The sequence below is a fragment of the Lissotriton vulgaris genome, chromosome 9 (genome assembly GCF_964263255.1).
Source record: "Lissotriton vulgaris chromosome 9, aLisVul1.2, whole genome shotgun sequence".
Taxonomy (NCBI): domain Eukaryota; kingdom Metazoa; phylum Chordata; class Amphibia; order Caudata; family Salamandridae; genus Lissotriton; species Lissotriton vulgaris.
Genome location: NC_141697.1, coordinates 830,395,396 through 830,418,819, shown reverse-complemented (window position 1 = coordinate 830,418,819; position 23,424 = coordinate 830,395,396). Strand labels below are relative to the sequence as shown.

The window sequence follows — 23,424 nt, the reverse complement described above, 5'->3', positions numbered from 1 at the left end:
CCTGAATCTGAAAATGTAAAGAAAATTGTACTCCTCTGTTGATGTTTATAACAACCCCGTGAGTTTCCTGATCATTTTTACGTATTAAATATACCAATTTTAATTGAAATTAAAGGGGACACTGTCTATACCACGGAGGGTATATATGAAGGGGATTGGTTGTGTCTCCTCATGTTCCTCCAACTTTCTGCCCATGTGGATCAACTTCCTCAAGACGTTCCCAGCGCTCCACATCCCAAACAAAGGGCCATGCATCACAGCTCCACACACAATCATACACTGATGGGATTCATCCTATAAACCTGTGTGAAGCACAAAATGTTAAATAACCAGGCACACAGTTTTTAAAAACTTAAAGAAAAGAAGTCATTAGGGCGTCCTGTCTGCTTAATTTTAGGAACGGCCTAAACTTATAAAGACATCTTGCAGCAAACCTGTAAAAATATAATGTGTAAAAATACAGCAAATTCTCCTCAATTTTTTTTTTTATCTCATGTACATACAGCACCTTCTCACCTTAGTACATAAGAATGTGCCAGTGCATTAAGTATTTTTATAGTGATAGTTTTCAAACATGCATTTAGAAACATTCTTGCCCCCCCCTCCCACCGACAGCAATGCCAATAGTGAGAAGTCAGTTGTTATGTGCACCCTTTGCATACATTCCAGCAGACCAGATTCAGGGAGGAGAATCGCAAAATTTGAAGCCCAAAATGGCTTTACTTTGGGGGTCTCTTGCTAAAATCTCCTACTCTTCAATGTATGTCAATAGGGAAAATCAGCCCCTCACTTCCCCCGAATTTGTTTTTCAAAATCGCCCTCTTACTACATTCAACATGTTGCCATGTATGCCTTTGGGTGGCCTGGGTTGCTCTTGTACATGAGCCACATTATGGTTTATGAAATCAAACACAGGAGAAGGTTTTGTACAGCACATATCCTGAAGTAATTTATTTTGAGGTTTATATGTGATAATGAAGAACAAGCATTGGCATAGCCAATAGGTCTCGCCTTTGAAACCTTATAAGTATTTAGATATGCAGTACAATATCCTTGGTGCAACAACATCAACTGTTGCATGGCTAAAAACGTATAAGGTCCCAAATGCGAGCCTATTGGCTATGCCAATGCTTGTTTCTTTTTGAGTGTGCCTGTAGTTTCCAGATGTCTCCCTCGTGTGCTGCCACCAAATGTCTCCTGTGATCTTTTTCTCTCTTGTTTACTTTTCCCTTGCACCTCTTTGCAGAAAGCTGTTTTCCCCTCCTGTGCTTCTTCCTCCAGCCCCGCGTGTTGCTGTCAACCTTGAATGCTGCTGTCTCTCTTGAGTGCTTCACTCCCCACCCCTGCTCTACATGTTCTTCACCCCTGCCCCCACTCCATTGCAAGCTTCTTCGCCTGCGCTGTTCTCTTCCACCCTCTTTGCTGCTTTCTTCCTCCTGCACTCCTTTTTCCCTCCTCCCCACCAACCTCTTCCCTCACCCGCTCCTTCTTTGTACCCCACCTGCGATCCAGTCTTTTTAAAAAATGCTGTGCTTTTGTGCACTCCTTATTTTTTTATTATTGCAAGATCTAAGAGGCGCCCACCATCTTAGATCGGGCTAAGAAAAGAAAATGGTAGCTGTGTCATTCTGCTGGGACATGCGTGTTTAAGGATGCATGTGTGTGCGCACCTCTGGAATGGCACATTTGTTCTTATCGCCGCATCTTTTTTTCCAGAAATGTTACAATGTGAGCTGGTGTAGGCGCACCGAGCCTCAAATCTTTTGTTTATATTTTTAGGCAACTCAACCACTAATTGTGCTCTGACAATCAGTTGCATTTCTAGGTCGAATAGCACTGCTGTCTGGTTGCAAAGCCTAACTATGAATGCATTCTGCTCCTTGCTTACCATTGGCTTTTACTTTTGTCACTCAGGATTTCTTTCTTTCTGTTCGTTGGCTCTATTTGTTTTAAAGCCATTCAGCATATATTTGTCCCTCTCGTGTATTATAACCTGTTCACCACCTCTCTGAGTAACCCTTCTATTGTTCCATGAGTGCACACTTTCTAGGAACTCATTTTTGTGAGGCACTCTGAGATTGCATGCGTTTTGGGCTGTCTTCCTTGTATGCTAGTTCAGGGAGCAGCTTCTGCTGCAGCTCGTTGGTTTGTAATAAACATAATGTATTTATTTGCAAAGATTTCTTGCCTCTTTTGTGCTTTGCTACACTTTTGGTGACAAGGGTGATTTAATAGCCAACCCACCGTTCATTGTTAGCCATTTAAAGTTACAGTCTCATGTCTACATTCCTTACAGCTAATAAATGCTGGAAGTAGAAGTGCAGGGTGTTGCAACACCCCCAAACTAAACATGCTGGAGTTCAAAAGTTAATGAGCAATAACCTCTTCAAATTGTCTTTTATTCTTATCACACATAGTGTGCATTCAAAGACGAAGGTCCAATGTCAGGCTATGGCTTCTAGCAAATTGCGACTTATTTTTTTTTTTAAAAGTTGGTGGATGGGTCCCTTTTATTAGGGCACTGGGGCAGTGACCCCCTGTATCTGTTGCCCCTTTATGAAATGTAAAATGAATCTCTTTAAAATTAGGGTTTTCATTTCCGGTTCGCCAGCACTGTGCTTACAGCAGGCTGAGAAGGAAAGCGGGCTTGAATTGAGACAGATTCCTTTCTGTGTCCAGCCAGACATGCGCATTTGAGGCCTCTCCCTACTTGAGCACCTTTATGAGCCCGGAGGACCACTGCCGCAGTCCCCTGGTCTCCTAAGGAGAATATGGTTTGACGGCCCCAGCCATCCTAATGCTGCACACATGCTGTTTACTAACAAAACAGCAAGGTAGCAGCATCTGGATTGACACAGGACCCACAAGTAGGCCTCTACAGGCTCTGTGCACGAGTCAGCACATGGGGCTGGAGGTTCTCATAACATGGGCAATTATTGTATGACTCTATCTTGAAGCCATGCAGTCATTGGGCATTTTCTATCTGACTTTCTTATCTTCCCATCGTTCCCAGCGCCATGGCATTGCACACAAGGGAGTGGAAACAGAGACAAGAGCAGTATGTCCTGCTGCACGTGTGGTCCTGGAGCGGAGGCCTTCCTTCAGTTCTGCTTTGAATGTGGACCACCTACTGCCAGAAACACATGTTCAAGGTATCTCTGGTGGGTCACAAAAAAAGCAGCGAATACATACAAAACGAAAACTGGGATGCTCAGACTCTTAGCAGCCCGGGTTTTATTTTGTTATGCTCCCACCCCATTATGTGATGAGTTCACATATTTTTTCTTATTAATTGAATAATTATTTGTGACGATGCAAGGCCCTTGTCATGATTGTTGAATGCTTTAAAAATGCACAATTTCGGCGGCGTGCTACACCTCCCATTAAGAAACAACAAAACTTGCTTGCTGACTCAACTCTGTGAAGATTTTCGTCAGCATTTTTTGTTATTTCTTTTCTTAAACATTAGACAGATGATCGAGGCACCACATTTTAGGTTTCGCCTGCACATCGCTTGTGCTGTGCTTGAGAAATCTATCGTTTTTTAGATAAACTTAAAAGGGACTTACATCCAGCCTCCTTTCTTTCCTGGTTTGCTTCTCATTGGTTCCTGTGCGTGGTACTTACGTTTCCTCCATTTCTATTGGTATTAGCATATTTTCCTGTATTTACCAAAGCTTGTCCTCATCTGCTTCTCTCATCAGTTTCCCATAGCCAAAATACTATTAACATCCGTTTGGTGGAACTATTTTTCCATCATTTTTTGCCTCTTTTTGCATTTTAGGTCCAGCTAGACAGCGCATGAGCTGTCTCTTCGAGACCAGCTGTACCCAGTCTGTGGGCTTCAAGTCCATCCCCTTTCTTACAATTGCTTTCCATTTGTCTGTCAGTGTCCTTTAGAAATTCCTGCTTGCTAGTCGTCAGTCCTGCTTCTCCCTCCTTTCTCTCTTCTTTTTCTCCCAAAGAGCATGGAATTAGTAATGTCTCACTCCACTATGGTTCTTTATCTGTTCTTTGGGCGACTATTTTTCCTTGATTTCCTGCTCTTTTACTGTTTGTCTGTGTTCAGCTTCAGCACCCTAGTTTCTTACGTTTAAATATAGCATTCTTTTTACCACCGTCTCTTATTGACACAAAGATCTCCAAGTTCCACTTGATTACTACTTCTAAACGACCCGTTTTGCCTCTCCATTGCTGCCCAAATACTGAATGGCTCCGCCGCTGCTCAGACCTGTGTTCTTTGTGCATTCTCTGGTGCCTCTGGGGCCAAATCAGGAATCCACATCAACGGTTCTGAGGAATTCCCTGTACATATTTATTTGTCTTGTTTAAAAGCACAGCATCTAACATGGCCATAACTTTTCAGCACGCCATAAGCACTGTTGTGTTACTAAGGTAAAATATGTCTGAAGTAAGAGTTGGGGCAATTAACTCAAATCGAAAGTGGACTTTGTTTATCTCGCTCTAGGATTATTTATTCGACATACGCAATATTTCCTGTTGCTTTGAATATGTCGGGATTGTGAAGTCAGCAGTCTCGAGTACAAATTGACTTATTTGTAATTATTAACCAATAACGTGAGCATTTTTATCACCCAATGTGGAAAAAGAACTTTAAGCCAGTGAGCTTGTAAAATGCAGTCAGTTTCCTGTGGAGGAGCCTCAACACAGATCCAGTAACTGGTTCCTTCGTGCGGAAACACTGGTATAGTCTGTTGTGTATGGGTACTTAAAGTATTTTAACTTTTATACTATCACCAGTAATAATGTTGATTGTGTGCACGGCTCGCACTACTGAAAGTGCACTTTGAATTCTTGAGCGCTCTTTGAAAACCAGATGTGCGTGGCACATTCACACACGCCTCTGTGCTGAGGCACACATCCTCATATTTCAGCAATGTGGTAAAAAGTGATTGCCCTGAATGCCTGGCTCTGTGACTTGTTCCAGCACCCACATGGTCGCCCATTATATATGCTGCTCTTCTCTCCGTCCAAATTCCCCAAGTGCAGAAGGTGTTTCACGACCTTCCTCTGAGAGCCCGCAATGAATTATTAAGGGATCTTGATTTTTTTAACCAGCACCAATGTGCTTTCTGGCACTTGTAGTTTCTCAATTAGGCTTGGAAGCATCAGTATGCAAAAGACTGCATGCCAAAAAGCGAAAATATGTTACATTTATAGGGGTCCCAGTTGAAAAAACTCCTTGAACACAGAGACAAGATTTTAAAGGAAAGAAAAAACGTTTTACACTCTATAGTTTGAGTGATGTTTTTAATTCACATCCTCAGTTGTAGATCAGTTACATATACATTTATCAGAATAGTAGACCTATTCTTGTTGCCCAAAGAGGGAAGGGCGTGGGAAAGAGGGACAGGTAAAGGCGGTAGAGTGTTGGTGAGGGTGGTGTGAATATAGAAAAGTTTCAAAAGAAATCCCTGGTGGTCACATATACATTTGGAAAATGATACCACAGGGGCACATTCACATTGCCATTCGAGTATTTCTCTACAATTACGTATTCCTATCCCAATACATTTAACACAGCCAAAAATGATCTGTTACTGGTGGGTAGGACAAACAGATGGTATGTCGACGTTTGGACCCCAGTAATGTAGGCTGATTCATGCCCTACTGCGGGGTCTTCATCAGGACAAGTGGGGGCGGGATTCCGGGGAAGTGAGGGAGGGCACCTATAAGTAAAAACATAGTAATCAAATGGGGAATACCATGTATGGTTACTTGGAGAGGCTAGTACATTCGCAAAACATTACCTGTAGGGCCACAATGGATTGAGTGGCACCATCTAAGACGAATAGTGGGCCCGAAGGCTCCGGGTATCGGGGAGAGCTTCAACCTAAAAGAATTAGGTTACTGTCAGAAAGGTGGACATCCATCAAAATAGTCCCACATATCATATAACTAATTTTTCAAAAACGTGCTTAAGTAAACAAGCATCAAAGATTACCCAGCCGGGTTAAAACGGGGGAATAGTTATCACATACTAGAGGACATCACAACCATGTCGCATCAAGATATACCAAACTATATAAGCCCAAGTTCCAGTCGGATATACACGGTGTTATAAAGTCTCCGTCATCTGTGACAAAGATGTAAATTGGTGGCACGATATCGGCCCTGTTTAAATCATCATATTATATAAAGCAAATTTTCTCTTAAGGCACTCTTGATCTTAGCCAAAAACCATACTAAGTCCTTGAATACAAAGTGGACAGTTACTCGAGGGTTCACAGTCGGACGACAATTCTTCATACGTCGATGTATTGGACAGTAAATCCCATATTCGAATCTGTATTAATAATCTATGTGAGAGGAAAGAGGGGTTCAGTCGGAAGGCCCTTGAGCCTGACCTTATGTCCTACATATCCATTCTCTTTATTAGACGATCTAATCATGTAAAGGAAACTCACCGCGAGCGTGGCGGCGGTACATCTCTGCCAGATCCGAGCTCCAATCTACAATAAATAGAAAGCCGGATGCTCAGTAAGATACTCGTGATTGCGCCTACTATTGAAAGAGTGTGCAGTAACCAAATCGCCCAGTCTGTATGCCGCAAAACACTCACCACGGACAAATCGGCTGCTACATCTCACGCGCGCCTCGTCCAGAGTGAGTGCGAGCGGGACCTTCAATACCATTTAAAGGGGAAGGATGGCATCGGCGCGTGTGCTTGCAGCAGCTAGATGACTGCTGCTCACGTAGCCAATGTCCGTACACGGCAAAACAATAGAAGAAAGACTAGTACGTTGAGGTAGAGGCCGGTTAAAACTAAGGAATATTCAACTGGCTTCGAGAATTCCTGTTTATAACATTGGGATTACTTATCAAAGGGAGGGTTGTCTTGGCTGGCGATGTAAGATATACATAACACTTCGCTATAGCGGAAACAAAATATTCTGGTATTTAAATCACATTGTTGGTATTGGACAGATGCTAGCGATTCACAATACATCCTGTTTGTAACATTTGGATTACTTCTACAAGGGAGGCTTTTCATCTTAGAAGTACCATGATTTTTAACGCAAACAGGCTAATTGGGCATCGCTTGTATCTTGTTCATTGAGCCCATGCTGGATCGTGTCCAGACGGGTCATCCATTTGCTTTCTCTTACATTAAGGACAGAGCCAATGTTCCCACCCCTAGGGCCCAGGGACACTTTTTCAAGGACCACCCATTGTTGCGATTGCTGCTAACTTTTATTTCAAGTGTATTCCTTGTGTTTAATTTCAATTGCGCCTCACCTGTAGGCTGAAGTAATCTTGTGTGGGATTGTACTCTCTATACTCCCGTCCCGCCCCGGTCCGCCGCCGCGTCCATCTTGGGCGTTTGTAGCGGAGGGTGGAGGAGGAGCCCAGCACTTTCGGTTTCAGGGTTGTAAGTTCAGCGCTCTAGCTGCGCTGTCCGAGTTGTTAATAAATTCCCTGCCTTGACACACGCGCGTGGTGGAGACGAGTCCAGCCGGTGGCAGTGGCTGACTCTATCCGCTAGCGCTGTGGGTACAAGCTATGCACTGTGAGCGCTGATGGCATAGCGCTTTTTAAAAAAACTTGGCGATTGCTGCTAACTTTTATTTCAAGTGTATTCCTTGTGTTTAATTTCAATTGCGCCTCACCTGTAGGCTGAAGTAATCTTGTGTGGGATTGTACTCTCTATACTCCCGCCCCGGTCCGCCGCGTCCATCTTGGGCGTTTGTAGCGGAGGGTGGAGGAGGAGCCCAGCACTTTCGGTTTCAGGGTTGTAAGTTCAGCGCTCTAGCTGCCCCTACCTCTCCTATATAATGTGCGTAGGGCCGCGACCGCGCAGCGGACGCGTGCAGCGGGCGCGCCGGGAGCGCGCCGAAGTGGCGCCAAAGTCAAGCCCGTCTGCGCCCGTCCGCGGCCGGACGGGGCGCGGGGCCAAGACTCTTGGCCATTTAACATCCCAAAAGCTACGGTATGGTAGACAGGAGCTGCTAGATCTGTGTCCCGATGTCACTCTATCTTGTACACACACTATGGAGGCGCTCTCATTGCACACCTGCCCCATATGTTCTTTTACGCCTGACGAACCACTCACCAAGGCAGATCCCAATAAGCAGATCAAAGCGGGCTTGTTAAACTGCCGTTCTCTCAGCAAACATGGTATACAAATATATCAGCTACTGGAGGATGATGGATTTGATATAATGTTTTATACGGAGACCTGGCTAGGAGAATTCTCCGACCCTGACATCATCGAAGCTATGCCCCCTGGCTATTCCCTTTCCAGACTGGATAGGAAAGTTGGCAGAGGAGGAGGAATTGCAATTGCCATTAAAACTCCTCTACAAAGTTCCATATCTCCTCTTACCATTGATCACTGTGAAGCAGGATCCTTCACTATCATCATAAATCCACAATTCTCCCTCTCAGGCATTCTGGTATACAGACCCCCAGGGAGACTGTATGACTTCACTTCTAGCCTGTTAGAATCCACTGCTCACTTAGCAATAAGGAAAAACAGTTTCCTGGTGCTTGGGGATATGAATGTTCACTTTGACGACCCCCTCGACTCGGAGGCGATGGACATCAGGTCTGTACTTCAGTCCCTACGGCTTGATCTTATAAATCATGACCCTACTCATAGACTTGGTCACCTCCTAGACCCTATCTTTGGGAACAGATCCAGAGTACAAGCCTCACCCCCTATTCCCGTACCCTGGTCTGATCACTCCATTATCCCATTCCATTTGCAGATATCTGAGTCTGACCCAAAAAATGACTCGGACCACCGATACCTGCGGCGGAAATGGAAAAGTTTTTCCCATGATACTTTTAACAAACTGCTTGAAATAGGAGGTCCTCTAGTAGGCACTAACTGTGAAATAGCATACAGTCAGCTGCAGAGTAGAATTTTAATGGCTCTTGACAAAACTGCCCCCACTCGTAGTATGAAAAACTCCAAAAACTCCAGGAAAACCACCCCATGGTACACCTCAGAACTCCAGGCAATGAAATCCGCGTGCAAAAAATTAGAACGCGACTGGCGTATCAATTTCTGCCCTGATATCAAACTACAATATAAAAAAGCGCAAAAGGAATATAATAAGAAAATCCGCACCTCCAAAGCCTTGCATTACAAAACACGCATTGGGGAGGCAGAGAACTCCTCCAAAGAGCTTTTTAAAATTTTTAAAGAAATTTCAGTGCTCACCAATGATAGTGTGTCTTGCAATAACTCGGTGGAAACCTGTAATAAAATTGCACATTATTTCTCGGGGAAAATCACCAACATCTATGCCAGTTTTCTGGTAACTTGACCTCTGGCCATGACTTTGTGGAAAGTGTCGATGTTATTTTTACTGAGCCTCGTCTACAATGCTTTTCGGTTCCCCCTCCTGAAATGCTTATAAACATCTGTAAGAGCGTCAAATCAGGTTCCCCTCGGGACCCTGCCCCCCCGAAAGTACTCAGAGAAAGTCTACAAGTACTAGAACCTTATTTTAGGCACATCATCCAATTATCCTTTTCCTCAGCCTGCCTACCGCTAGATTGGAAAAGGGCAATTGTATTACCAATTAAAAAGAAACCTAATGTAAGTCAGGACATCCTGGAAAACCTGAGACCTATCTCTCTTCTGCCATACCTTGTGAAAGTGACCGAAAAAATTGCCAATAAACAACTCATGGCTCACTTAGAAGCCAATAACTCCCTGCACAGTTCTCAGTCTGGTTTCCGGACAAACTACTCCACTGAAACAGCCCTCCTGAGAGCGACTGAAACTCTTCGGGCAGGAGCTGACGAGGGTCATACGATGGCACTTATTATGTTGGACCTCAGTGCTGCGTTTGACACTGTATCACATTCCATCTTGCTACAGTGTCTAAACCAGGCTGGGGTCACCAAGGCTGCACTGGGATGGCTTAAAGCTTTCCTCATAGACCGCAGCTTCCAGGTTCAGAGAGGCAACCTCCTCTCTGATAGCATTGCCTTAGAACAGGGGGTACCTCAGGGCTCCGCCCTGAGCCCCACCCTGTTTAATCTTTACATGGCCCCGCTGGCGGATGTGGTCCAATCGTACGGCGTAAAATTAGTATCTTACGCCGACGATACCCAACTCCTCATCTCCCTATCCCAGGCACCCACTTTAGCAGCCGCGAACTTTAAAACATGTATGCAGGAGCTTGCAGGCTGGATGAACCAACACTGCCTGAAGCTCAACGGCTCAAAAACAGAGGTTCTTGTGATAGGGGGAAGCACGGCTAGTTGGACTCAGGACTGGTGGCCTCCCTGCTTAGGTCCCCTACCTACTCCTTGCAAGGAAGCAAAGAACTTGGGTGTCTGGGTTGATCCCACGCTGTCCTTTGACAGTCATGTCCATAAAGTAGTAGGGAAATGTTTTGGGGTGCTGAAGACCTTAAACCGCACTCTGGACCTTCTCCCTTTAGAGGCTAGACGCACTATGACCCAAGCTCTAGTCACCTCCCGTATTGATTACGGTAATGTGCTAATGCTAGGGACTACCGAGAAGAACCTCAGGAGACTGCAGGTTCTACAAAACACAGCAGCGCGACTAGTCCTCAGGTTACCCAAAAGAGCAGCCTCCAAGCCCACCTAGGCTGCTCTTCACTGGCTTCCTATAAAAAAGAGGATCCTGTTCAAAGCGCTACTACTTTGCTACAGGATAACCTCTCAGAAAGCCCCTGAATACCTGAGGGATCTTGCTATCCCCTACGTACCCAACAGAGCACTTCGTTCTATGGGCACTGGTCTTCTTAAAATCCCTCGGATAAATAAGGCCAGAATGGGAGGACGCTCCTTTCGTGTGTTGGCGGCCAAAAATTGGAACGCTCTCCCTCTGAACATCAGATTAGCAGAGACTGAGCCTATTTTTAGGAAACTTTTAAAAACCCACCTTTATACCTTATAGATCTTCCACTGTCTTCTTTTTCTTCTCTGCTGCTCTCTCCACAGCGCGGGGACACGCCGGGATGGCGTCACCAGGCGCTTTATAAACCCCTTTATTATTATTATTATTATTGTAACTCTTCAACTGTATGGCAGGCACTTCTGTAATGGTCCACTAACCCCTTAAGTGCTGCCTCTGTGCATTGGCCGACGGCAGCACTACCTCCCCAGTGCTGCGCACGACCATTGGACGTCCATTCAGCACTAGTTCCAATGGACAGCGCAGCACTGGGGAGGAATGTTTAATAGCATCTATGAGGTTAAAGGTGGCCCCACAACCTCGCATCTAATCCTGCTCTGGTGCTGGAGAATGCGTGCTTTTATCTTTTGCTGTGTTTGTCCTATGTAGGCAAAACCACACGGGCACGTGATACAATAAATGACACAATTTGTGTTGCAATTTGTAAACGTTTTGAGATCTATGTTATGATGTTTATAATTGAACTGTTTGGTTTGTATATACATTGGGAAAGCCTTACAGTTACCACATCTGTAGTTGCCAATCGTTACCGGTAGATTCCACATAGTTTGTATGGACGGTGGTTCAGGGGTTTCTAAGAAAGAGCACACCACATGGTCCTTTATACTCTTCGATTTCTTAAAGGAGTGCATGGGCAACTGGGGCTGTCCAATATCATCGGCTATCAATGGCCAATGTTTATTTATGATCTTGCGTATGTTGTTGCTTTACGTACAGTATGTAGTTACACAGATCATCCTCTCCATACAGCGAGGTATGGCTTGCGTGGGTCCTTCATCATTCTTCTACCCAGAATCCACTGCAAACCTCAAATCTTGCTAAAAAATTCGCTTTTTTCTCACACTTCTGTATGGTAAAGTTGTGGAATCTGCGTGGATCCTCAAATTTCCTCCCACCCAGCGTTCCCCTCAGGTCTCCCGATAAAATTGGTACCTCACTTGCGTGAGTAGGCATAGTGGCTGCCACAGGAAAAGGCCCAAATCGTACGGTGGAGACTTTAAAATTACTTATAGCAAAACTACCTGTTTTTTTGGGGGGGGGGCACCTGAGTTTTTTGCCCCGGGCTCGGCGGCCATCTTGGGAAAATACCAAACCAAAACGTTTCTGAAAACTAGACACCCGGGGGAGTCCAGCAAGGTATGGCATGCATGGATCCCTCAACGTTTTCCTACCCAGAATTCCCTGCATACCTTATATTTAGTCAAAAAAACACTTTTTCCATACATTTTTGCATGGGATCTCCGTGCTGGCACAAATGTCCTACCACCCACTGTTCCCCTTATCCTCCCGAGTAAAATGATACCTCACTTTTGTGGGTGTCCAAAGCAGAACTGGCTAAAACTGGCTAAAAATGTATTTTTTAAAAAATTAGTGACTTGGAGAACAAGAGCCTCCTAGTTTTTATAGCATTACACCATGAACCAGACTGATCAAACATGGGGATAGTGTCCAGGGCCTTCAAATTAATGCAGATTGATTTCTTCATTTTATTAACCCCAGGACCACAGTTCATAGTGAAGGTTTTAGTGCAGTTTATAGTCGGGTCCAGATTTGTCATAAAAAGTGAGAAGGACGTTACTACCTTTTGCATAGCAATAGGCGTCCGGGCCATCAACATCGCATCGTCAGCGTATAGGAGTGCAGGGACAGATTTTGTAACTACCAAGGGCATGTCGCTGCACTTCCTCAGCAGAGTTCTTTCTAGGTCGTTGATGTATAGAGTAAACAGGAAGGGGGCAAGGAAGTAGCCTTGCCGCACCCCTCTTGCAATAGGAAACACTCTGGTGCAGTCTCCATTCTTTCCCAATCTGACCTTGGCCCTAGCCCCTGAATAAAGTTGCCCGACGAAAGAAACTGTATGAGCATCCACTCTCAGCCTTTCCATAATCATCCACAGCTTGGAATGGGTAACACAGTCAAAGGCTGATGTTAAATCAACAAAAGTTAAACACAGCATCCCTCCCTTGGCTTTAGTATATTTATCTAACAAAATATGCAGATTTAGGCCCTGGTCTATAGTACCAAGGCCCTTCCAGAATCCTTATTGGAGGTCGCTGATTACTGATTGCGCATCTGCCCATAACTGTAATCTATCTAAAATCACACGCCCAATTATCTTTATTGTAAAATCCAATAATGATACTGGGCGATAGCACTTAGGACTTGCCCTATCGCCCTTTTTAAATATAGGGACGAGGATAGAGTCATACCATGGCGTTAACAATCCCCTCGAGCAACATGCATGAAATAGTTGCGTAAGCATTGGTCCCCATAATGCCACATTATTTTTGAAGAGGTCGACAGGGACACCATCCATGCCCGGTGACTTTCCCCCCATACTGGTTTTAATAGCTATGCTAACTTCTTTTAAAATAAAGCACATATCCATTATCTTGGAGGGAAGTAAGGGCTCCTGTGCTGGTGCCTCCTCCTCCGGTACCTGGTCGACTAGAGATGGATCACTATACAGCTGTACAAAGTGTTTTACCCAATCATATTCCGAGATGGCAATCTCTAATCTTGCTTTGGTATTATCAATAAAAAAAGGGGCATTGACTGCCTTCCAAAAGGCGGCGGTATCTCGGTTCATGGAAGCCTCATGCAGGGAATTTCATGCGTCCTGTTTCATTTCATTCTTCCTTTTTTTAAGTGGCTTTTTATAATTCCTTCTCAGCTTCCTAATTAAACTCTGATCCTTATCTTTAGTATTTAGGGCGTACTTAAGATTAGAGTAGGCCTTGGTAGATGCTGAATCAAACCAGCCCTCAGTATTAGTACCCTGGCTTTTAGTTTCCACCCATAAAATGTTTTCAATGTGCACAGCAATAGTTGTAAAATTCTCAATAATGGCGAGATCAGTGGAATGCTCATTTAAGCAGGTACTAAAATTATCCTCACAATTTATCACCAAATAATGTAAAAAATCCTCAGGGATCACTTTCGTCAATTTCAGGGCATATCCATTATGTCTATTTAGAGCAATGCTATGCGCAAACTTCCTAGTAGTGGAATTCCTGTTGGAATCTTGGTTTGATAGTGACATATCAACGCTTATGGGAAAATGATCACTTAGGGCAGTGTCGAGTGTATTAAAATTCCTAACAGATGCAGAGTATCCACAGGACATTAATATGTAGTCAATTGTAGAAAAAAACCCTCTGCCATTGAAGGTAGGACGAAAAGGGACCTCTGATTGACATAAATTATTAGCATACCTCATATCGCATGAGAACATAATATCATTCAGTAGGTCACCGCACGTAGTATGTTCAAAGTGCGGAAAATTAGTATCCTTATCCAACATTAACCCACATGTCCCCGTCTCCCCTCTATTACATAAAGAACAATTAAAATCCCCTCCCCAGATCATGAAAACATCTTTGGTTGTCCCACCAAGTAAACTTTTTACATGACAGCTCAAATTTCCTAACACATCTTCCATCGCCTCAGGTGGGGCATTATTATAAAAGTTTACAATAATCAGGCATAAAGCCTTATCCACACATATTCTAACAGTGTGATAATATTTATTTTTATGGACCATCTCTACTTTTTACAAGTTTTAGCTGGTTGGAAACATAAGTGCAAAAGCCCCCTTTCTCTCTCTTCCATGTCTCGAGGTAATAGCTGATGTGTGTAATGTTTTAAAGCCACAAAGTGGAGGGGCTCTACAGCCAAGTTTCTTGTACACATAATATCTCAGTTATTTACAAGATCCACCCACACATTATTAGACACCTTTCTTTTTAAACCAGCCACGTTCCAGAACATAATCTGGCAATTATTATCTTTAGTGTTACCACCCGGCTGAACATTACTATCCAATTCTTTGCTGGGAATAATTTTGTCCCCAGGACCGGTAATGGGAACAGGGTAGTCCATCTCCTTTTCAGAGTAGGTATTGATAATTAATAACTCATCTTGTACACAAGGTATAGTACCTAAACAGTTTAGTCTATCAATTAGAATTCCTTTCTTCTGTGATGCTGTAGGTAGATTAATATTAGCATCATCAACTGGGTCCCTTAGACTCAGTCAGTTCACCTCTTCAAGCTCATGGAGTCTATCAAAGTGGTTATAAATTGGGATACCAAATTGATTACTAAAAAGTAACATAGGATCCCCCCGTTTTTGCATTGGAGGATGCCGATTTGGGGGCGGATAAAAATATCCCAAAGGGACAACACTAATCTGTGAATTATCTATAAAATTCCTCCCTAATCTATTTAAAATCAACCACACAAAATTTGGGGTTTTAAAAGTCAATATGACACAGTCCCCTACAGTATTCTTTACTCCTCTCCCCAGCCAGGTCACCCTCTGTGCCATCTTATATTTGTTAAATAATTCATCAATTAGTCCTGTTCTACAGCCCAACCATTGTAAGGACTTATTCCTTAATGTCATCCAAGTTTCTCCCACCACCTCGTTAGATTTGGGTACATTGACCAAAACCACTACATAGGGTGTAGCAGCAGGTGGTAGGTCTAGACGTGTGTAATTTCTCCCGTCTTCCAGGACAGGAGTTTGGGCTGTCTTCATCCGTGGATGATCATTTAATTTGTTGGTGGCCAAAGTATTTTGAGCTACTGATGAGGGTACTGTTAAAGAGGCATTAGTGCTAATAATTGCAGGAACAGTATGTTCTGGGTGTGGACTGGGGACTGGTAGTTCCTGTCTAGCAGTTTGATCAATCAAGCTTACACATTCGGTTAAAACCGGCTGCACAATATCTAAACATTTAGTTAGCGATATCTCCATAGCGCCAATTCTTGGTAATAGACTGCCAATACTATCTCTTATCAATTTATCTAATGTCTCCAGTTTTCCTTTCAATTTTTCAACCTCTTTCTGGGTATGCATACTAGTGCTAACTATTACCTTTTCCCAATGTTCTGATTTGTTAGCTAGTACAGGCTTTGTCTTTTTTTGGGCCTTTCTTCGAATTTTAAGGGTAGTCCTCTCAACTACAGTGGGGTCTACATCACCCTCCCTGGGAGATCCTGAGTGGTTACTGGGGTTTCTCGCTCATTTATTTGCGATTGGTGAGATGCGTAAGGTTCAAGTTCACTGTCAGTTAGGTGGTCAGAAATGTTCACTACACAACCGTTAATGCCTGGTTTACCTACGTTATTTCTATGGCCTCCCCCTGATTCTGGGTTAACTTTTGTTAGAGCACTCTCATCCACCACAGGTTTAAGGGCCTCCTCGACTGTGATAATTTGTCTTTCTATGGCGCCCAATGCGCCAGTTAAGTAGCTTAACCCCTTCGCTGCAGCGGGAATTCCGCCGCAGCGCTAAGGGGGTGGGGCGGCCGAGCGGCGCTCGCATGCTTGTGACGGAGCCGCTCGGTCACGAGCCGCGGTTGAGCTGTGCTCGTGACGGAGCGGTTCCGTCACGAACGCGCCCGCTCAATGGAACGCTCAGCGCAGACGCGAAATTCGCGCCGCGCAGGCGCGCCGAGCGGGCCATGACGGAACCGCTCCGTCATGAGCACAGCTCAACCGAGGCTCATGACGGAGCGGCTCCGTCATGACATGAGCATAGAACAGGTTAAAAAGGACTGACATGAGCGCTCCTCCGAGGTAGCTGTTTTTTTCTTTTGGTCCGAAGTATTTTTACGTTTCCCCATGTTAGGTGTAGAATTCACAATTTATCACAATAAGACAGTATAGGCGATATATAAAGCAGTTTTAACATCAATTACATGCTAATCAATTCAGAATAAGAGGTTCAATACACACGTTGCTAGTTAAAAAGTCTGATAACTAATGTCCAATAGTCCAATAGTCCGCAAAGTTAAGATCTAGAAGTTCCAAATAAGGTAAATTATACTCGCTCTAATAACAGAGATGTTTGTCCCACAGATTACAACTGAATTGCCAAATACTAAGTCACAGTACCTTTATGCAGGGGATAGCTTCAGAGCCGTGGCCCAGCCTGTCCTCTTACGGCCCCTGACAGGCAAGGACGGGCCCACCCTGGCGCCGCCCGCACCCGTCCCGCGCCGTGGTGGTGACATGCGCCTTTAGGAGCTCTGGTAGATATAGAGAAGGCAGGAGACTGGATTCAGGTGCACGGGGGGGATTTTGCAATCTAGCAATGCGGATAAGAAAGGTGCAGGAGGGAGCTCCAGGGTGAGATATGTAGGAGGTTCGAGAGTACATCCAGTACAGAAATGGAGGAGGGATGTAGGGAGTTATGAAAAGTGCAGGCGGCAGCTAAGGGATGCAAACACAATGAAGATTAGGAGTGGATTTGGTGCAGATATGCAAGGAGACATCTAGGGGTGTGGATATGGCAACGGAGTGCCGATGCAGCTCTTGGGTTACCTATACTGGGGAGGCGGTAGTGCAGGTCTAAGAGAAGATATGGAGGTGACATAGGGAAGGGAATCTACATGCTCAGTTTTGGGAGCTGCTGTAGGAAAGATTCATGGGTTTTAACATGGTTGGCAAGGACAGGTCTGGGGGCTGCAGATATGGGAGTGTGGAGGGAGCTCAGGCTCGTAGATTTGGAGGATGCTGAGGTGGCCTCTTGAGGCGCAGATCCAAATAGGACTTATGGAAGACTTTAGGTATGTGATTGTGGCTTGATGGAGTTATGGTGTGCTTATGTGCAGATTGCAGTGACAGACGGTGAGGAAGGACTAACGTTGCATGGCCACTGTGGTTGACTTGATGCAGCATAGAAGCCAAACAACTACACCAAGATGTGTGATCTGCAGAGAACTGATCAAGGGTCAGCTGGCCCCAATGTCTGGCCCGATCGTCAATATGGTGGTGGGCGGGAGCCACCTCTCGCCACAATGTCATTGTGTGCACCACCGCAGTGTGCCCGAGTCCGTTAGCTCTGAGCCAGGTTTGCTTCTGCACCACACCGCAGGCCTCAAAACATAACAGGATCTCTGCTGCAAAGACAGTCACCGGCGATCATCAGCGATTGCTCGTATCAATGTTGTACTGTAACTAATATATCTGCTTTCCGATGTGTGTCAGATGTCGGCGGATTAATGCAGGATATTTAAGGGAGAGTGGCGGGGGAAGACGGAGTCGCGCTAGTGTTCGGCCATCTTCTCCGGCTGCTGGCCACGCCCTCGTTACATCACACTTTTGAAAGTCTAAATATATCCAGTCTAAAAATTCTACGAACAATATAATGAAAGGCAGTAGATGAGATTCAGGTATAAGCTATCCAGTCCTATCGTGCGCGCTCCACCGCCATGCAGAACTCATCCTCCTCCTCCTCTAGCAAGTCCGGCATCGTCATCTCGCCCTTCCGTCTAGAGGAGCTCAGCAACCGGCTGGTGTCTCTGCAGCAGGAGAACAAGGTCCTCAAGATCGAGCTAGAAACCTACAACTTAAGTACAAAGCCCTGCAGGAAGAGAACCGCGACCTGCACAAGGCCAGCGTCACCATCGTGAGTACAGGGGGCGCGGGTTCGGCGTCACCGTTATGAGTCAGCGCTTGCGGGGGCGGTGTGTGCTTGTGTCTTCCCTCTTGGTGTCTGGTGTTTTCTGTTCCTCTGTTTCCTGCTTGTCATCCCAGTTTTTCTGTGCCTGTGTGTGCGTGGCTCTGTCTGTGTGTGTGCGTGGCTCTGTCTGTGTGTGTGCGTGGCTCTGTCTGTGTGTGTGCGGGGCTCTGTCTGTGTGTGTGCATAGCTCTGTCTGTGTGTGTGCGTGACTCTGTGTCTGTGTGTGTGCGTGGCTCTGTCTGTGTGTGCGTGGCTCTGTGTGTGTGTGCGTGGCTCTGTCTGTGTGTGTGTGTGCGTGGCTCTGTCTGTGTGTGTGTGTGCGTGGCTCTGTCTGTGTGTGTGTTTGCGTGGCTCTGTCTGTTTGTGTGTGTGTGTGCGGCTCTGTCTGTGTGTGTGTGTGTGGCTCTGTGTCCGCGAATACTCTCTACTACTCTCTAATGCTCACCTATTGCCATTGTAAATGACGATACCATTTATTTATGTTAAAAAAAAAATGTCATGAGCAATGCCAATAGCTCTACCTTTAATAATGCCGAGACCATTGCATTGTAAATGCTTGTTTCCACACTATTTAAGGCGGATCCAGAACTCACTGTCATTCTACTGAAATACTTTATTCAATGGATTCCTAGCAAAATTGTCTACATTGCTAGGGAAGTCTCCCCTAAAGAGATCAGATTGTAAGCCCTGTAGGGATTGTGAAAGACAAATGCCTATCACGGACCCTGACAATATATCCTTTTGGGGCCTGGGGCAGAGGGCCAAGGGAGACCAAGCTTTCCATGGCCCGTGAAGACCGTCAGGCATTGCTCCATTTTCATCCTCCCCTCTTCCAAATTTCTGAGGGAGAAGCATCACATGCACAAAAAGAAGAGGCATGGTGTAATAGCCTTCATTTTAAAAAGGTAAGTCACCAAAGTGTTCCTCTACTCCTAAGGAGTTGTCGTAAGAAGTGGCATTGGTTGAAATCCCTCTCTCTTAAGAGACAATGTGAGCAGCGCCTTTGGCCCGGCCCTTGTGTTAGGACTTCTACCCGATCCTCAGCCTTCAGGTTCCTCCCAATGTCGCTTCAGGCCTATCTTGAGTTCCTGGTGCTAGGTGCCAGTCCGGCATTTTCCCTGAATGCCATGTTTGAAATGTTAAGACATGTGACTGTTTCTCTTGGAGCGTCTTTAGGCTCCATGTGACCATTGTGGGGATCCTCACAGATTCACGCTGGCAAGCCCTCTCCTGTGCCTTATTTTTCCCTGTCCCTTAGATGTCTCTGGCACCATGTGGGGTGGGGCCAATGCTGAGTCCTCTTTGATCTACCTTCTTCCGATGCCAATGCCACCTTAGTAGCTGCTGACACTGACTCTGATGCCACAAACAGCAATTCCACCAGCCCCTTTAGGAGAAACCTCATCAAATACCATGGAGATCCTGCAGATAACTAGAAGACAGGCTCAGTGATCATAGGAGAAGAAACTGTTCTGGAAGAAACAGGCTGAAAACTCACTCCATCAGTATTGGCATTGCCTCAAATCATTGATTCAGACTCTGATCCTATCCCGATGCCTGATACATTGCAGCAAGACACGGAATAAAGTAGTGACGCAGATAATTTGCCCTCTTCCCTTTCCGTTATCTTGGCGGCCTATTTAGCACTGAGAAATTTGACTGGATTAGATATATTGGCCGAGATGCAGATGGAGTTTCCTTCAGGATGGCCTGAGATGGCTTCTTTTTACACTGATAGGTAAAGCAGCAGACATTCTTGAACATCTCCTTTCTGCTGTGGAAAATATTCTAATCTCCTAACAGACATTACAGCCTTCTAGATAATCGTCTGAACCCATGCAGCCAAACTCCACGACTCTGGAATACAGGGAACTGCCCTCGACTGGCTCCGCTCCTTCCTCGCCGGCAAAACCCAAAGAATCAGACTCCCACCTTTCCTCTCTGAACCCACGGAGATCAATTGCAGAGTACCAGAAGAATATGCTCAGTCCCACGCTCCCCAACATCTACATGGCCCCCCTCGCCGCCATCAACAGACAGCATGGACTCAGCATTGTATCTTACGCCAACGACACCCAGTTCATCCTCCCCCTCAAGAAGGAACCAGAAACCACCAAACTCAGCTTCCAAGAGGGAATAAAGATGTTGCAGCTTGGATGAGCAGCAGCTATCTGAAACTTAACTCAAAGACGACAGACGTCCTAGTCCTCGGACACCCACTCTGCTTGGGAATAATCCTCGTGGTCCTCTGCCCTCAGAACCCCCCACCCCCATGGACCACGCCGGGAACCTTGGCATCATACTCAACTCCTCTCTCACCATGACCTGACAGATCAACTCTGTCGCCTCCACCTGCTTCAACACCCTCCGCAAGACCTTCAAGTGTATCCCCCAAAGCCAGAAAGACCATCACTCACGCACTCATAACAAGCAGACTGGACTATGGAAACACCCTCTATGCTGGAATCAATAAATCCCTGCTTTGCAAACTCCAGACCCTCCAGAACACCGTGGCCAGACTCGTCCTCTGCTCCCCACGACATGAGCACATCACCCAACACCTGCTAGACCGCCACTGGCTCCCCGTCGAGAAGAGTGTAACCTTCAAGTTACTCATCCACACCTACAAATCACTCCATAACATCTGACCCAAATATCTCAATGAAAGAGTTTCCTTCCACGTACCCAAAAGGAACCTCCTCTCCGCTGACCTCATCCTGGCAGAAACCCCACACACCAGAGGGGGTGGAAGAGCCTTCTCCTACATCGCAGCCAAAGCCAAGAACAAGCTCCCAGTCTACATCAGATGCTCCCCTACTCTGCACACCTTCAGAAAGAGCCTCAAGAACTGACCTGGCTCTTTGGCTGATCTGGAGCGGCCCCCATCCCCCAGCACCTTGAGACCCTCGCTGGTGAGTAGCGCACTTTAAACCCCCTGATTGATTGATTGATTGATTATTGCCCTTTAACAAGGCCTTTTAGGATTGATTGATGGCTGCTTGGGAAAGACCGACTTCCGTCCAGAGGGATAACTGGCTGGTAGCTCGAAAGTACAGATCTGGTCTAAAGAACCTACTGTTTCTCTCAGTTCACCCGTTCCCAGAGAGCTTTGGGGTGCAAGCTTCTTGCAGCCCAAAGCAGATTACTGGAGCATTTTCTACGGCCCTAGAAGACAGGGAATCAAAAAGTTTGCGGCATTAGAGAAGAGGAATTTTTTTCAGCAGGAGTCCTAGCCCTCAAATATTTGACATGCCTGAAGATATAATCATGCCTTGTGGGATATGGCCAATCTAGTCTCACCAAACCTATCGGGTCACCTCTGGGAGCATTTTGCCGATGTGATACATTATGGCTAGGAGGCCTCTAGGCAAATAATTAAAGTTGGTATGGACAGCTGATTCTTTGGTAAGAGCCATTGGATCATCAGTGATTCTTAGATGGCATGCCTCACTGAGGTTGTCTGGTTTTTCTAAAAACGTCCAGGTGACATTGATGGATTTGGTGTTCAATGGGACAGAACATTTTGAAGAAAATGCAGATTTCAAACTGGGTAGATGTAAGGCAGACAGAACAATGACACTGTGCCTGATGCTCAAATATCTGCAAATACATTTTGGCAGGATAGGAACTTTTGAGGGTTCTTGAAAGGTTTCAATTCACATAATTACTAACCCTCACAGCCCTCCCAGCAGCAAAACCTACTTTTCAAACAGGACAGAGGCATTGGCAAAGGCAGAGACCCCAATACCCAGGAGACAGCCCCCTCATCCTCCTCTTCTTCCCCAGCACCACCCAGAAAGCTTCTTCAGTTCCCTTGTGTAGGAACATGTGCAGCCTTTGGAGGAGGACTGGTATCATCCTTTCTACATTCCTTGAAGGCCATGACATTGGATCCTTCAGATTGTAGAATAGGGATATGCTCTACCACTACAGGAGACTTTTCCCCTCATACCCACTCTTCATTCCCTGCAGAAGCAGGTGGCAGTCCTGCTGTAGAAAAGGGCAGTGGAGTTAGTGCCAGAGCAAAAAGTTGGGCAAGGTTGCTTCTCGCTGTACTTCCTGTTCCCCAAGAAGAATGGCCCTCTGAGTCCTATCGTAGGCCTCACGTTCTTGAATCTTTTCCTTTACAATGAGAAGTTCAAGACATTCTCTCTTCTTCAGCTTCATTTGGCACTGGTAGTAGCAGACTTGATGGTGTTTCTTGTCTTGCAAGAAATGTATTTCCACACACCGATCCTGCATTCGCTCAGAAGGTAACTGAGATTTTTGGTAGAGCCCACTCAATTTCTTATTCAAATTAATATTGGCTCCTCGGATCTTCACAGAGGTGATGGCTGAGGTCGCAGCCCATCTCCAGAAAGTTGGAAATCTCCATGTTCCTCTGCCTGGATGACTGGCTGCTCGAAGGCTGTTTCTGGCAATGGTGTTGCACCGCCAGCAGGCAACAGTATTGTACTTCTCCTTCAGCAAGACCAAATCTCACCTAGAGCCCTATCATCACCTGCTCTTTATATGGGCAGTCCTTGATAGAACATTGCTCGGAGACTTTCCTCCTCTGTAGAGAACCTGAGACATTTGCAGTGTGATTCCTATGTTTCAGGAGGAAGCTCGATTCCACTCCTGCACCCATCTGGTCACATGTGAATGCTCTCAATCGGTACCTCTGTAGCTTGGGTTCCAACAGAGGAGAAATCTGACAGACACAATTGTGGCATCCTAGGAAACTGACTCAGATCTAAATTTGTGGTTGATGGGCGTACTTGGGCCGATTTTAAGTGGTCAGCCTGGCTGCAAGGGATCCGGCCACCAAGCAGAGACCAATGATCAGCACAGCAAACTAGGGGGAGGTGTCATTTTTCACAATTGTAGTTGGAGTCATAATTCACTTCTAGACTATCCACATGCTTTCTGCGGGCATTGCATCGATCTTTTTGTGATCATTTTGCGCCAAGCAGAATTCACAGGTTTCATATACCTGAACATTTATTCGTCAGTACACAGACAAACCTCAGCCTATGATAAGCATC

General features: G+C 45.5%; 1 protein-coding gene across 1 annotated transcript in view; it reads left to right on the top strand.

Annotated features, from left to right (window-relative positions):
- Positions 1-23,424, top strand: part of LOC147692320 (sulfotransferase 6B1-like) — a 273,121-nt gene that overhangs the window by 219,413 nt on the left and 30,284 nt on the right. The gene's annotated exons all lie outside the window — the stretch shown is intronic.